The 16872-nt window shown below is 43.0% G+C and overlaps 1 long non-coding RNA gene across 1 annotated transcript; it reads left to right on the top strand.

Moving 5' to 3' along the window:
• Nucleotides 1-8373: 8373 nt before the first annotated feature.
• LOC140469175 (uncharacterized) lies at nucleotides 8374-14269 on the top strand. Its single transcript, XR_011956003.1, has 3 exons — nucleotides 8374-8527; nucleotides 8974-9055; nucleotides 14074-14269. It is a non-coding gene; the product is annotated as an uncharacterized lncRNA (long non-coding RNA).
• Nucleotides 14270-16872: the final 2603 nt, after the last annotated feature.

Below are 16872 nucleotides of genomic sequence, written 5' to 3'. Positions count from 1 at the left end.
AGGAAACATCCTTTGTGGCAAAAAGAGGGAAGCAGGAAATTGGCAGCTTGAACAAAGGCTCAGAACCGAAAAGGACAATGCAGAGTAAATGTGGGTGGGGATAAAACCGTTAGAGTTTAAATGCATGGTGGAGATTAAGATTGATCCAAAAGTTAGGGACCTGGAGGAGTGAAGTGGGAAGAGCTGGAGTCCTGGGTCTGGTAGTAGCAGAACAGTTAGTGAAGGTACAAAATTGACAGAAAAGAAAATGACCTTTAGATTAGAGGTCAACACTATCAAAATTTGGGTCCATCTCTGATTGGCTGGCAAAGTCTTTAAAGGTGCAGTAGTCTCAGCCAATAGTACAAATGGACAAGGCAGATCCCAGGATGAAATCTGAATTGTTCCATTAAATTTTCTTTTAAAAGAATTGTCAAAGCAGTAGCCTTTTACTGGGAATGGGTTTAGCTCAGTTGGCTGGATTGTTGGGGTTTATATAGCAGTGCACCGCTAACAGTGTGGGTTCAATTCCCATCACCGGTCTGAGGTTACCGTGAAGGACTCTCCTTCTCAACCTTTTCTTTTGCCTGAGGTCTGCTGGCCCTCGGATTAAATCACCACCAGTTGCTTCTCTCCAATGAGAGAGCAGCCCCTATGATCTGGTAAAGGCCATGGTGATGCAACATGGTCATTCACTGAAACATAGACGAGACTACAGTGCTTTCTTTAACATAGCGCAGAAGCTTATTAAACACAAAATAACTAAATTATCTAGATACAGAAAACAACATAGAAAAATCATAAAGCACACAGCAAAACAGCATTTTTAATTGACTTCCCAACACCATCTATTTACAGAAATTCAAGTCCAGGGAAATTATATCTCTACACAACATCTTTAAGTTTGAATGAACTAACTCTCTGTAGTTTCTTTACTGTGAACTGTGGCATGTTCTTATGTGAATACCATGAAATTGAGTGCTTAGACTTTCTCTGTTTCTCATAACCAAACCATTCTGGTTGGAAATTGCACTGACTAGATTTCTGCTGAGGTAACTTATTCCTTGAATTACTCTGAAAAACTACTTTCTAGTTTCTGACCCCTCAGAACTGCTCCTCTGAGCTAAACTAGAAACTATAAATCTGTTTTTTTTGAACTAAAGTTAGTCATAGAGCCATAGAGTAAAACAGGATGAAACCAGACCCCTCAGTCCAACTCGTCCATGCTGAACAGACATCCCAATCTGACCTAGTCCCATTTGCCAGCACTTGGCTCATATCCTCTAAACCCTTCCTATTCATATACCCAGCCAGCTGCCTTTTAAATGTTATAATTGTACCAGCCTCCACCATCTCTTCAGACAACTCGTTCCATACATGCACCACCCTCTGCATGAAAAGGTTACCCCTTAGGTCCCTTTTAAATCATTCCCCTCTCACCTTAAACCTATGCCCTCTAGTTCTGGACTGTCCCACCTTGGGGAGAAAACCTTGACTATTCACTTAATCCATGCCCCTCATAATTTTATAAACCTCTATAAGGTCGCCCCTCAGTCTCTGATGCTTCAGGAAAAACTATTCACCCTCTCTCTATAGCTCAAATGTCCTGGTAATATCCTTGCAAATCCTTTCTGCACCCTTCCAAGTTTAACAACATCATTCCTATAGCAGGGCAACCTAAATTGTATGCAGTATACCAAAAGTGGGGTCTCCAATGTGTTGTACAGCCCCAACATGACATCCTAACTCCTTTATTCCAAGCACTGACCAATGAAGGCAAATGTGTCAAATGCCTTCTTCACCACCCTGTCTACTTGCGACTCTACTTTCAAGGAACTATGAACCTGCACCCCTAGATCTCTTTGTTCAGCAACGCTCCCCGAGGGCCCTACCATTAACAGTATAAGTCCTGCCCTGATTTGCCTTACCAAAATGTAACACCTCACATTTATCTAAATTTAATTCTGTCTGCCACTTCTCAGTCCATTGACTTAGTTGATCAATGTCTGGTTGTACTCTGAAATAATCTTCTTCGCTGTCCACTATACCACCTGTTTTGGTGTTACGTGCAAAATTAGTAACCATACCTCCTATATTCACATCCAAATCGTTTATATATTCAAAAATTCTGAACTGAAAACAAGTGAATGTCCTTTAATACTTACCCACCAAACAAAGTATTTGCAGTCACGTGCTCTTTGACACATATTGGATTAGGTCACTGTTCCAGAAGGACATTCTGACCAGTTTTTTGCTAAAAGAAATCCTTCACTAAAGTAGCCAACTCCTATGTATCACTATATAGGAATCCAAATTTTAACAATAATATCAATGCACATATAAATAAATTATGGACCTTACATCACACAGAGTTTTGAGTTCACCTACAACATTTCAATTCTCCCAACTGAGAATGGTCTTATTTAGTCTCCTTTCTGATGCATGGAAGGATGGACCAGTTGAGGACAAGTTCAACCACGTCCCATAGAGTATGTACAGCACTGCACACCAAGGGGAATAGTCAATACAGAATGAAGAAAAGAACACAGCATTGTATCTTCCCCCATGCAGGAAATGTTCCAATTCCCCTGTAGCCACAAATGTTTGCCATCATGAGGTGAGCTGAGCTAAACTCAGTAAAGTGCAATGATGCACATATGAATAAAGTGAATCAAATGTAATGTGAAATACTTTCAAGTGAAATAGGAAAAAAAATCCATGCTTCCTTTGTGCTGTTAGTAAGCTTATGACAATGGGAGTAGTGATAGGCAAAAAATTGTGGTCATAATGTAAAATCTCCCTAATGGATGAGGAGCCTGTTTTGTAGCCCACTGGGGACTTCTGATGAATGCAAGTTTCACCACTGATATGTTTTCCCCATCACTGGATTTCGCATCTCTGCTGTGCACATGGAATTAAACCTTTATTGTAATTGTGTGGGAAATGGGAAAAAGCAAAAGACTGGAAGTAACACAAACGTCTGATTCTGCCATTAGGATCACCATTGATTAAGTTCCATCCTAGAGTCCTCTCTCACACTGTAGGTGAGAGTGTTAATCCAGAGAGTGAAGTTAGGGGTTAGCTGTTTACATTCAATGAACAAAATTTGAAATCTAAAGTTGGCTTCAATGATAATAAACATGTTGCATTTTTGTTCACTCACCCACTCAGTTAGTCACAACACAATTCATTTTAAAAGGATCCCTTGGGCATATTTCACCCCAAACCCTAAATGAACATCTGTTAAAAGGAGCCAATTTATCTGTCCCTATTTGGGTTAAGAAGAGTTAGTGAACATGAGAAGAAATAATAACACAATTGATTAGGAATAGGAAGTGAGATAAAGATAAAATCGAAGCAAAATATCTATCAGTCTCTGAGTCATTTGTAGAGAGTGAGATATTGTGGCCGTGACCAGTTGTGGATGATACGGGTAGCACTGATGTAGGTGGTTCATCAGTCAGTTTCAAGATTCTTGATTTTGAAGGTTGGTTTAATTTTCTTTTCCCTGGTTCCTTTCAACAGTGACAGGCTGGGACCACTCAAAGGGAGACAGTTTTTAAAATCTTTCCTTACCTGCAGTGCAAAGGCACTTAATGGCTGTTCTCAAACTGGGACCTGCACAGCACCCAAACCAGTAAAGCAAGCCACTATCACACACTGACCAATCAGGTTTTAACCCTTTCTTCTGTATATTCCTGGTAGGGTAATAGACAAACGTGTCTACAGCGTCCTGCTGAGAGTGGAGTGGGCAATCAACCCTTCGTTACCTCTTCCTTTTCAGTCCTTCTGTTTGAAGTTTCCCTGACTCCATACAGATGTGACATTCCATTGGTCTGCCAAACACTCAGTTACTTTTGGCTGTAGCCACCCTCTTTAAAAACAACACATGTTGAAATGAAAAGTTCAATACGTCGGTAAGTGCTCAGAGATTGTGATCCATCATTGTGATATCAATCACTGGTGTAATGAAGAAAACATGACAGCCAATTTGCACACATCAAGGCGCGTCAAGTAGCTGTGAAATACATACCTCTTTTAGAGGTATAATAAAACAAAGAACTGTGGATTCTGAAGGTCGGAAAAAAAATGGAAATTGCAGGAGAAACTCTGCAAATCTTGCAGCATCTGTGGAGAGTGAATTAGGGTTGACATTTTGAGTCCAGTGGTGGTCTTCCAGTGCTACATGGCAGCGTCTTGGCCTGGTGTGGACTCAGCGTGGACTCCTGGTCTCAAGGTGATTCCAGAGCAATTTCTCAGCCTCATGGTCCTCAAGGTGAAGCCTAGAGTGGTCTGGAGCCAAGGCCTGGTGCAGACTGGAGTCTAGGTGGCAGTGTGATCAGGTTTGGAAGACCGTTGTTCTGAACTTTTATTTCTGCAATGTTAGACTTCTTATTTCTCTATTTTTCTAGGCTCTTGTAACAGAAGAAGCTTTATTTAGGTGCCTTTGTACCTAAGATGGCACTGTAGGAAATGACTTATAAACTTTTCATTTGAGTACATGTGACCATAAAGCTAATTCTATTTGATTCTCTTCTCTTTTAGCAATGCTAGTTGGTGGAAAACTGTTAGTCTGGACATCACGGAAGACCCAGTCCCTTGGTATTCTTTCAATTAGTAACACATGATTTTTAATGTCAGTCTAAGAGAGAGAGAGCATACGTGACTTCAGTTTAAAGCTTCATCCAAAATACATCATCACCAACAATATAGCACTCACTCAGTACTGCAGCAGGAGGGTCAGCCTGGATTATGTGTTATAGTCTCTGGAGTAGGACTTAAACTCACGACCTTGACTCACAGACGGGCGTATCACTTGCTGAAGGACTTGGCAAAGATAAAGCAATTATAAGGTCGACTTTGCTTCAGATTTTAATCTTAGAAAAGGCATAATGTCTGCATATTACAGGGCCAGCCCATTTATAAGCTAATAGATAACTTGTGTCATTGCCAACACCATAATTCCTCAAGCAAATGTTTCTCTCTGTATTAACTTGTGTTAAGTTGCATCAACCGAGGGCTCACTTTTAAAAGATGGTTTTGAATGTCCAGCCTTGGTGATGGCACATGACACATGGCACAATGCTCCCGGAGTCATTGAGTCAAGGACCAGTCTCCAATAAAGCCCCTAATCTCTACAGGGAGAACGTGGTGGATAGCACTTCATGACTTTCCAATCTAGTGGGAGTACACAAAGACATTGTCAGCACACTCACATTTGTGAAGTGCATTTCTGTAGAAAAGCATCCCAAGCCACTCCACAGGACCATTAGCGATGAAAAATCTGAATTTAGGCCAAATGACCAAAAGCTGCCCCCACCGCCCTTTCGAACAGCTCATTCCAGACACTCCACAAAAGAAATACAACTGGTTTCATTCCTGGCTTTTATTTTTGGCAATTATAATAAATCTCTGTTAAAAATGATTTGAAAGGCAATGCTGCAGATTTTTCTTTACAGAAAGCTTTAAACAATCAACAGGCAGTAATTGTGGTGTTTTGGGTGTAGGACAAGATCAGGTTTCCCTGGTGGAAAAGTTTGCTGTGTGGAATCGCTCATGAACAATGACCTCGCTAATAAGCTCATAGTTGAAATAATATGGATTATTGAAGAAGATAGTGTGACACTACACTAGCCATCACCCAAATCTTCTAACTCAACAAGAAAACCCACATTGAATATTTATCAAAATCAATGTCGAGTCTCCAATCAAAGTTTGTTTATTGTGAATAGCCTTTTAACTTAAAAATGACTCGATTAAAGCCCCTATTTTGCCAATTACAATCTGAATGCCAGAATGCACAGACAGATCCTGGTGTTAGTCTCTAAAAAAGATTGGAGAGATAAGACATGTTGACATTTTTATAGCTCCAGTCATCTGGGTTTTTGAACACTGATTAATTGAAAGGCCTTAGTGTTATACAATGAGAGCCAGAGGCAGTTCCACAATGTCTGTGTTCCATATCACGTCAGCTTACCATCCTGTGCAACAGATGCATGTAACAGGCTTTCTTATGGTGGACTTGCATTTATATAATGTCCATCACAACTCCAGGTTAAAGCTATTCCCTGAAATGAAGGACACAGGAGTCCACACTGATGTCTTTGCTCCCCCCCTCCACTAATCAAGCACATTATATCCCATCCACCCTTTGTATGATCGTGTAGGTTGTGCTGTCCATGTAGCAGGTTAGTCCTGGAGGAACGTTGTCTCATTTTTTAAACTCCATCAACTGTAGATGGTCGAAATGACAAGTAAAATCTACTCTACTCTCTACTCTCTCTCCTATCCAGAGGTCGTGCCACAGAGGTTTGAAAACTGATACAACACTATCCATACTGATCTTTTGAAATAGTTTAAAAGAGAAAAAGAAGAACCAGTATTGACATATCGCCTCACTATTCTTCTGAACTTTACAGATAATTCTAACGTAGCGTTTTTCTTCACTGTTGTAACACGACAGCCAATTTGAAGACAGTCAGCTCCACATGTGAGAAAGCCATGAGCTGAATCCTATGATTTATTTTTGTCTAAAAACTGCCTGCAAGCATGTTGGAGTGGTGCCATGATGTTGTGAGGGGTTGGCAGATGTGGGATGCCAGTGCCTTTGGACAAAGGTTGCTTGTGGCATAGACCATGCTTTGGGATACAATTTGGTCTGAAGTAGAGTGAACTGATTTCACTACATACCTGCTCGGATTTCCACAGCGAGAATTCGTAAGGTCTTGCTTATTTGTTAAGGTAGGAAACTGGAAATGATTGAGGTGCCGTCAATAAGGTGGTTAACAAGCAATTAATCCTCTTTTAGGTGACTCACTGCTGCCTAGCAAGAAACTCATCTCGATATCTGGCACATGCTTGGAAGATGGAGTACATTGTTCCCACCATTGAGATAGGACTTGCCATAATTCTCGCCATTGCTCATGTTATTCAGATCCGTATAAAATGGCCTTAGAAATCATCTGTCTTTTTATTGGTGTTGGCCCAGGATCCAGGAGAGAACTCTACTGCTCTTTTTTTGATAACAAGGGCTACTTCTTAAGGGCCACTAGCAGTTTGTATGTACAATAGTAATTAGTGAAACAGAGCTGATGTCAAAAACCATTCAAAGAATTGTCAAGCTTAGCGTTTCTTGCTTACAAGAAAATACCTAGGTAAGTGTGATTATTGAATAGTTTGAAAAGAATACAGAAAAGGTGCAGCACTCTTAAAGCATTACCTTTTCAGCTTGGAAGATAACCTGAATTCTCATTCTTGTGGAATATATAAATGTTTGATTTACCAGAGCATTAAAAACTCCCCTGGAACGCTAACAGAGTCAGCTGGAATTTTGCCTTGCCACAGAGATTTTGTTCTCATGGCTGTGAAGTTTTATGTTGTGTGTAAGCCAATCCTTCTATAATGTGAAATATTAAGAGTGGCGCTTTGTTGGAGCAATCTCTCTCAGTCTAACAGTGATCCCAGCTATTGCTCAAACTACCTGGCTGAAATAACTATAAGGCATAGAAGCTTTCACTTGGAACAGTTTGAAAAAGTGTACTTTTCTGGGATGCAAGCATTGTTGGAAAAGCCACCATTTCTTACCTCGCACTGGAATGGAGTAGTTTGCTAAGACAATTTCAGAAGGCAACGGGTCTGGAATTGTATATTACCCAGACCAGTTCAAGACAGCAGATTACCTTCACTAAAGGGTATTAGTGAATAAATGCTGTTTTAAACAACGTGGTTTCATGACCACCATTACCAAGACAAGCATTCAACTCCAGATCCCAATTGAATTTAAACTCGCCCAATTGGCTGAGTGGGATTTAAACTCATGACCCCAAGACATTACACAGGCCTTCTGGATTATTAGACCAGTAAGATCACACTGCAGCAGAGGCACTGGAAGATGAGGCGTGGGACGTTTTGTCACAGTTATATAGAGTGGTCATGAAATCAGCTCTGGAGATCAAAGCTCAATTTTGGCCTCCTTAAGTTTATTTTAATTCTGAAGTGTGATAAATGCTTATGATTTATTGTCATTATCATTTGGATCGAAAAGTGAAGGGAAAATGGGTTTCAGTTTTCAGTTCTGTGAAGGTGTCACGATGATGGATCAGAACTTTGATGTATCATTGACACTGTTAAAGTTTTAACCCTGCAATGTGTTCTTTAAAAGAAGCCTGCTAAGGCAAACAAAAAGACTGCTGATTTAAATTTGGTCTCCATTTGGAAAGTGAGACTTTTGGAACGTCACCCCTTGTAGAGCACCCAGGAGACTTTAAACAGAGGCAGAAACAAAACAGGAAAAGCTAAGGCAGGGGCTGATATACCCCACCCCTCCCCCAACACCACCACCACACTGTCACCAGAAAGTGACTTCTTGCAGAATGCTTTGGCCTTCCAGGAAGATACAAAAGGAGGGTGAAGAAGCATTAGTCTGTGTGTGTTGTAGGCCTGCTGGCTGAGTGAGCGGCTTAGTATGCTGTGAAGGTCACAGCTTTGAGAACTGCCATTTAAACTCTCCTGCAGCACAAGTAAGGGAAAGAGAAAGGACTATCTCACGGTAAGTGCTGGAAGCCAGGCAACGGACAAGAAGAAGTTCACTAGGTTGATCCTGGGTGTAGCTGGATTGTTTTATGAGGAGAGGTGCTGTAGCTGGGACTGGAGAAGAATGAGAGGCAAGCTTGTTGAAACACATAAAATTTGTAGGGAACTTAACAGGCTAGATGCTGAGATGATTCGGAGATGCCGTTGCAGTTTTTGAGTTCAGAGTTCTACATGAATGTATGTAGTTTTTGAGCAAAGTGCAATGTAACTCTGCCATGTAACAGACAATCAATTCTTCCATGTATAATTTCAGTTACATCACACTGCAAATTTTTGCTATAAATTCTGTGTTACGATTGAGCCCTCCACTATCACCTGATGAAGGAGCGTTGCTCCGAAAGCTAGTGTGCTTCCAATTAAACCTGTTGGACTATAACCTGGTGTTGTGTGATTTTTAACTAGATGCTGAGAGGTTGTTTCCCCTTGATGGGGAAAATCTAGAACCAGAGGACATCATCTCAGAGTAAGGGATCACACATTTGAGGTAAAGATAAGGGGGAATTCCTTCCTAATAATATTTTGCATAAGCCTCAAGAACATGTTATCTCTTCATAGTTGACTAAAAATTATTGTCACGTGCCATCAGAACAGTGCCTTCACCTGGAATTCTGTCATAAGTAAAATCAGTGAAAATCATTAATGGAGGTAGGGGAAAGGGTTGAAAATCGAAGGGTATTCAGTCCAGTTCATTATATAAAAACACACAGTCAATACTTGGTTTGCAAATGGGAGCACACATCTTATTGTATTGTTACTTTCAGAAAGTTTTGCTAATCCCGGAGTGCGTGCTGTTTTACTCTGTCTGTTGACTTCCCACTTGTTTGACTCTGGCTGTGTCTGTCAGTGAGGGCTATTCTCTTCTTTGTTAAAGGGCTAGACCCAAACTGTAAACACAGTCGTGTGTCATATTCATTTAAAATGTGGAATCTATACTGATCCAAATTGCAGGCTCTTAAACATCTGTCTGAAGTAGAGATGAATTTCCTATTAATTACCAGATGAAAACAGGAATTCTGCAGATGGGCAAAGAAAATCTGACAATGTGCTAACTCCACCATTACGTGTACTGCCGCTTCCTGGACAGCTCAGTATGGTATTGATTTAGGATCTTTCCAATTTGAATTAGAATTAGAATTATTAACACATGTACTCACATGAATACGGTGAAAAGTTTACAAGTTGCCACTTACGGCACCTAAGTACAGAGCTTAAGTACAAACTCTTAGGGAAAAAAATTTAAAAAATAAAGAAATAAAAAGTCCACAAAATCAATTAGAAAAATAGAGAAATAAGAGTTCGGAATGACAGTCCTTCCAACCCAGACCGTGCGAGGCTTCACCTTGAGGCCCGGAGTTCAAGCCCACGCCGAGGCCCGGAGTTCAAGCCCACGCTGAGGCCCGGAGTTCAAGCCCACGCTGAGGCCCGGAGTTCAAGCCCACGCTGAGGCCTGGAGTTTAAGCCCACGCTGAGGCCAGGAGTTCAAGCCCACGCCGAGGCCCGGAGTTCAAGCCCACGCTGAGGCCTGGAGTTTAAGCCCACGCTGAGGCCTGGAGTTTAAGCCCACGCTGAGGCCAGGAGTTCAAGCCCACGCCGAGGCCCGGAGTTCAAGCCCACGCCGAGGCCCGGAGTTCAAGCCCACGCTGAGGCCTGGAGTTCAAGCCCACGCTGAGGCCCGGAGTTCAAGCCCACGCTGAGGCCCGGAGTTCAAGCCCACGCTGAGGCCAGGAGTTCAAGCTCACGCTGAGGGCTGGAGTTTAAGCCCACACTGAGGCCAGGGGTTCAAGCCCACGCTGAGGCCAGGGGTTCAAGCCCACGCTGAGGCCAGGGGTTCAAGCCCACGCTGAGGCCAGGAGTTCAAGCCCACGCTGAGGCCAGGAGTTCAAGCCCACGCTGAGGCCAGGAGTTCAAGCCCACGCTGAGGCCAGGAGTTCAAGCCCACGCTGAGGCCAGGAGTTCAAGCCCACACTGAGGCCAGGTGTTCGAGTCCTTGCTCAGGCTGTAAGTTCAAGTCCACACTGATGCCCTTGGATTCGAGTCCTCGCTGATGCCGGGAGTTCGGGTCTGCACTGAGGCCAGGAGTTCGGGTCCACGCACAGGCCAGGAGTTCAGGTCCACGCACAGGCTGGGAGTTCGTGTCCACACTCAGGCCGGGAGTTCGTGTCCACGCACAGGCCAGGAGTTCGGGTCCACGCACAGGCTGGGAGTTGATGTCCACACTCAGGCCGGGAGTTCGGGTCCACACAGGCTGGGAGTTCGGGTCCACGCACAGGCCGGGAGTTCGGGTCTATGCACAGGCCGGGAGTTCGGGTCCACACTCAGGCCGGGAGTTCGGGTCCACACAGGCTGGGAGTTCGGGTCCACGCACAGGCCGGGAGTTCGGGTCCACACAGGCCGGGAGTTTGGGTCCTCGCAGAGGCCAGGAGCTCAGGTCCACACACAGGCCGGGAGTTCGTGTCCACACTCAGGCCGGGAGCTCGGGTCCACATTCCGGCCGGGAGTTCGGGTCCACGCACAGGCCCGGAGCTCAAGTCCACGCACAGGCTGGGAGCTCGAGTCCACGCACAGGCCCAGACCTCGAGTCCACGCACAGGCCGGAAGCTCGGGTCCACGCAGAGGCCGGGAGCTTGAGTCCACGCACAGGCTGGGAGTTCAGGTCCACGCACTGGCCGGGCATTTGAATCCATACTCAGGCCGCGTTTGAGTCCACATTGAGGCCGGGGTTCAAGTCCACGCTCAGGTCAGGTATTCGAGTCCACAGTCAGGCCGGGAGCTCAAGTCCACACCGAGGCCAGATGTCTGGGCTGGCTTTCATCCCAGACATTGCTGGTGCCACCCGAAGATGGCAGGTAAAAAGAAAAAGTTTTAAAAGAGAACAAAGAGAAAGAAACAGGTGGAACGGAGAAGCTCTGGCTCAGGTATCCTACCCTGCTGCCATCTTGGATTGCAATGAATATCTGTATCCTAATCTGAACTTGGACAGGGACAGCAACATTAGAATGACCCTCTTATTTAGAGAAGAATCACTTCTGTTTTATAAACCCCAGAAAACCTGTTTATATTTTTAAAAAACAATCACATTGTGTAAACAGTTAATTACTCATTACTTTTGTACGTACCTGAGCAAAGCCATTTGCATGAGATAGAAAATTAGCTTTTTTCTGTGGCTAAACCAATGGCCAGGAACATGGAAGATGTCATTTTGAAACACACTTTAGCATAGCAGCTAGTTTCATCTCACAGAGTGTGGTCAGTCAATGGAATCTATTTTTTTTGCTTTATCCCGTGCAGTGTTAGGAGGAAACTGAAAGCAGAGTTATTCAGGAATATCTTTAGTGATTGGAATATGAGTTGATATTGACAGACAATGATGATGAATTATTATTTTGACATTAAACTATTGCATTTCATTCTGTTACAAAAACTAACCACTCCATGCAGGAGAATACCCTGTGTCATGTTTTATGATCGTGTGAGGAGGTCTTGAAGATGTTCCCCTCTTTATCATCTTCTTGTTTAAGCACAGCAGGTTTTCTTTTTATTTTGAATATACTCACAAAAATAATGAGTAATTAACTGTTTACACAATGTGAGTTTTAAAAATCCTAAACAGGTTTTCTGAGGTTTATTGGAGAAAGAGGTTAGCCTGATTAAATTTCAATTCAACATTTCAGGTTTACATTTTAACATTTTACACTTTAACAAAGTAAAATAATAACGTAAGTTCTGACTTCTGCAAACACAAATAGAGATTACAGATTAAGGAAGATGAGGTTTGCCAAACAGAGTCTGCAACAAGTTACGAGAATGTAGAGTCTGGAGTCTGACTGGTTTCAGACTGAACCACATGGTCATAGAATCATAGAGATGTACAGCACGAAAACAGACCCCTCGGTCCAACTCATCCATGCTGACCAGATATTCTAACCCAATCTAGTCCCACTTGCCAGCCAATGACCCTATCCCTCCAAACCCTTCCTATTCATATACCCATCCAGATGCCTTTTAAATGTTGCAATTGTACCAGTCTTCACCAGTTCCTCTGGCAGCTCATTCCATACACATACCACCCTCTGTGTGAAAAAGTTGCTCCTTAGGTCTCTTTTATATCTTTCCCTTCTCACCGTAAACCTATGCCCTCTAGTTCTGTAATCCCTGATGCCAGGGCAAAGACCCTATTTACCCTATCCATGCCCCTCATGATTTTATAAAGCTGTATAAGGTCACCCCTCAGCCTCCGACACTTCAGAGAAAACAGCCCCAACCCTGGCAACATCCTCGTAAATCTTTTCTGAATCCTTACAAGTTTCATAACGTCCTTCCACAGGAATGAGACCAAAATTGCACGCAATATTCCAAAAGCAACCTAACCAACATCCTGTACAGCTGCAAATGACCTCCTGACTCCTGTACTCAGCACTCTGACAAATAAAGGAAAGCATACAAAGCGCCTTCTTCAAAGATGGGATAGCCATCTTTGGTTATAATTTGTAGTCACAGTGGCATGGGCGGCACGGTGGGCTCAGTGGTTCGCACTGTTGCCTCACAGTACCAAGGGGCCAGGTTCAACTTCAGCTCAGGCAACTGTCTGTATGGAGTTTGCACATTCTCTCTGAGTCTGGGTTCTCCGGTTTCTTCCTATAATCCAAAGATGTGCAAGTTAGATGGATTGGCCATGCTAAATTGCCCATAGTGTTCAGAGATGTGTAGGTCAGGTACATTAGTCAGGAATACATGTAGGGGAACGGGTCTGGGTGGGATACTTTTCGGAGGTCGGCGTGGACTTGCTAGGTTGAAGGTGGTTCACTTGACAAAGGAGTGGCGCTCTGAAAACTAATGCTTCCAAATAAACCTGTCGGACTATAACTTGGTTTTGTGTGATTTTTAACTGTTAAGGCAGGCAATGTCAGTGCTGGGAATGCAATACTCCCCCATATTTGATAGTTTTTGATAGCATTCAGCTCACCCTGGACAGATACCACACACCAGGATGAGTAGTAAAGTTCCCGATAGTTCATACTAACATAAATAATGTTCAAGAGATGCAGCCAATTGGCTCCAAGTTGTGTCAGATGTGGATACATTAGGGCTGTGCCCAAAAATCCACATGGACTGGGCTGAGACTGTGCAAACCCAGTTCATAAAACATCCTGTCAGTTATAAGGTGGGATTGGATTGAAATTCAAGTGTTAGAGATTAATAAATTTCTGTATTAAAACAATATTCAAGCAAGCACTCTATACTCAAACACTGACCTCCCCTGTACTCTCAGTGAGCCCAGGAAAATAGTTTAACTGACAAGCTTTTCAACATTGTGCGTGATATTTTAATTTGTGACACCTTCTATTCATACAAGCCCTAGGTGTGAATTGTCAGCAAGTCTGAAATTGTAGGATTAATGAAATTGAGAGGTGAATGACCAAACCCAACTTTCTGCAATGAGAAAGCTTACAGAGTGTTGTGAAGACTAACCTTTGTACTGTTTCTTTAAAATTTCCTTTTCAGTGTTGCATAAGGTAATGGTCCTGAAAGGGTTAAGGCTGAAGTTTATATTAAATTCCACCTAATCAGATGATGCTATCAGGACTTGAATGGAGGAAGGCGTGAAGCTCTGATCTAGAAGGAGACACTCTGAGCAACTCAGTCTTCTCATCATCCCTGTGACAATGTCTATCAGACCAAAGCAACTTGTACCTGAATCTATCATACAATAAACTACATCTTGTCTACATCTTGCAATAAACTACATTTGCCTCTTCTCTTTAGACTACCTAATGGTTTCCATCAACACACCAGACAAAGCCAGCCCTATAGATCCATAGATCTCCCCATAAAATGAGGGTGGTAGCAGCAAGTCCACCTGATGGTGAGCAAGACTCCAGCGAGCTCATTTCAACATGGGTGCCTGAACATTTGATCTAGCCGCACCCTAACAACATCTGAAACATCTTGTTGTATTTGCCAAGTTTTGAAATCTCTTCATGTAGAATATGAATGACTTTAACAAAGATTTAGTCAGCTTACAGCAGGATTTCACAACAACAGTGGCCAGATGGAGCTACAGGTTGAGGGAGGAGTGTTGGTCAGGATGTTGAATGATGCAATTGGATCTTCCTGATCCCAGTTAATGATTTACTGCAAGTATGGCACCTCCCACAATGTAGCATTGCCTCAGTACCAGAACAGTGTAGCAATTCGGATTAGGAGACAGATATTTGTGTATTGGTGCCTCTGGTGTCATTAAGCAGATTTACATAGACAATATGAGCAGCAGTGCAATATGAACAAATCCCACCCTGTATATGTCCATGATCTAGATGGTTGTCCAGTGATTTGGAGGTGTGAGTGTTGCCAAATAGCCAGACTGATGATGGCTTTACCGAAATTCCAGCATAGGTTGTCGAAATCTCAGAATTGAAAGCCATTTACTTTTGTGGAGGTGGGTTTTTTTTAGTGAATTAACTGCATAAGTGCCTTATTGTTAGGATAGCCGTTGCATTGCATTGCTACTCTGCACACTTCGGAATGTTGGTGGCAAAGTAGAGGCAGGTGTCAATTTACAGCCTGTGTCCTGGCATTTGTTTGGAACAGATAGCTAGCTTGTGTCTATCCCTGAATCTAAATCAAATATTGGCGGAGGTGACAGCAGCATTCCACACATTCCCAGCAGACTCAAGGAATTCTAGAAACTGATCCCTGAAGGTAATCACAAGTCATTGAGTGTTAAGTACAAATATTCACAACTATTTCACACCTTCTTGTTTTGAATGGTATTTTTCATTTGGCACATCATTTTTTTAACTTTTGCTAACATTTGCCCATCGATTAAATAATAATGAGGTTTCCTCTGAGCTGTGCCTTGACTTGGTGTTTGAAACATGGCTGGCTTAATAAGACGTCCAAGTGTCTTTTATTGCCTTGTAACTTCCAGAGCGACAACACTGTAAAGGAGAAGGAGAATGGTGTGAAGGGTTCCATGGAGTTGGCTGGCTTGAAAGGAACATTAAAGGCTTTGTTGTGTGCTGTGCTGTGTCATGGTGTTTGTGAGCCGATATCCCATGCTCTTTCAAACCCCAGTTCCCCCATCACATCCTTTACCTTCTCTGTTCTTAAATCACGACACTTTGCCCTAATTTCTACTTTTAACTCATTGGTTAGCACTGCTGCCTCACAGCGCCAGGAACCCAGATTTGATTCCCACCTTGGGTGACTGTCTGTGTGGAGTTTGCACATTCTCCCCGCATCTGTGTGGGTTTCCTCCCACAGTCCAAAAATGTGCACGTTAGGTGAATTGGCCATGCTAAATTGCCCATAGTGTTAGGTGCATTAGTCAGAGGTAAATATAGAGTAGGGGAATGGGTCTGGGTGGATTACTCTTTGGAGGGTCGGTGTGGACTTGTTGGACTGAAGGGCCTGTTTCCATACAGTAGAGGATCTAATTTAACTCATAACAAAGTGCAGACCATTCAGCCCCTTCAGCTGTTCCTGTCATCCTGTGAAGCTGCAATTGCCTAAGCTCCATGTGCCCATTTTGTATCTGTGACCCTTTGTAAACATGTATCTAACTAAACTCTACTGATCTCAACTTCCAAACCTTAAATTGAACTCCAGCCTCTGATGTTTTTTTCAGAGAGTTCCCAATCTGTGTAGAGAAGTAAGTGCTTTCTGAAATCTATCCTGTTCGCCAGGCCATAGCTTCTGGCTGATACTGCCTTGTTAAACAGTGGGGATAGTTTCTCTCTTCATCCCTCTCCACCCCCATCAACTCCTTCACTTGCCTTAAACACTTCTGTAGGTCAGCCCTGAGTCTTTTATACTTAAGGAAATACAAACTTAGTCTGATTCCTTCCACAGAGCAGCAAGACTGGCATTTACCTGACTATCCTTATAATCCACAGGATGTCCCAAAGCCCTTTCCAGCCAATGAAATGCCTTTTGAATTATTTTCACGGTTTTAATGTGAAAAAAGGACAGCCTTCTGACTTCTGCCCCTACATTTGCCTGTATGGCAAATGGCATTGGGCAGGTCATGCAGTATTGTGGCGTTAGATACCTTGGAACTCATATGTTCCACTTGCCACATTTTCCAATGATAAAGTCAGTTGTCGTGCCTGTGTGAAGTCCAGTTGGGCTTCAGCTATTAGGATGGTTACATCATTACTCCCACACACTATACAGTTTTCTCAGCATCTCATTAAGGGTTAAACCAAAGTCACATGATTCTTAACCCAGTCAAAAATCCTGATATGGATTCTCCTGGTTCCAAATTGCTAAGTTAAACTCACTGTGTCTCAGAATTAGAGG

This window comes from Chiloscyllium punctatum, chromosome 48 (assembly GCF_047496795.1).
Source record: "Chiloscyllium punctatum isolate Juve2018m chromosome 48, sChiPun1.3, whole genome shotgun sequence".
In the NCBI taxonomy this organism is placed as follows: domain Eukaryota; kingdom Metazoa; phylum Chordata; class Chondrichthyes; order Orectolobiformes; family Hemiscylliidae; genus Chiloscyllium; species Chiloscyllium punctatum.
This window is presented reverse-complemented; position numbering and strand designations above follow the sequence as displayed.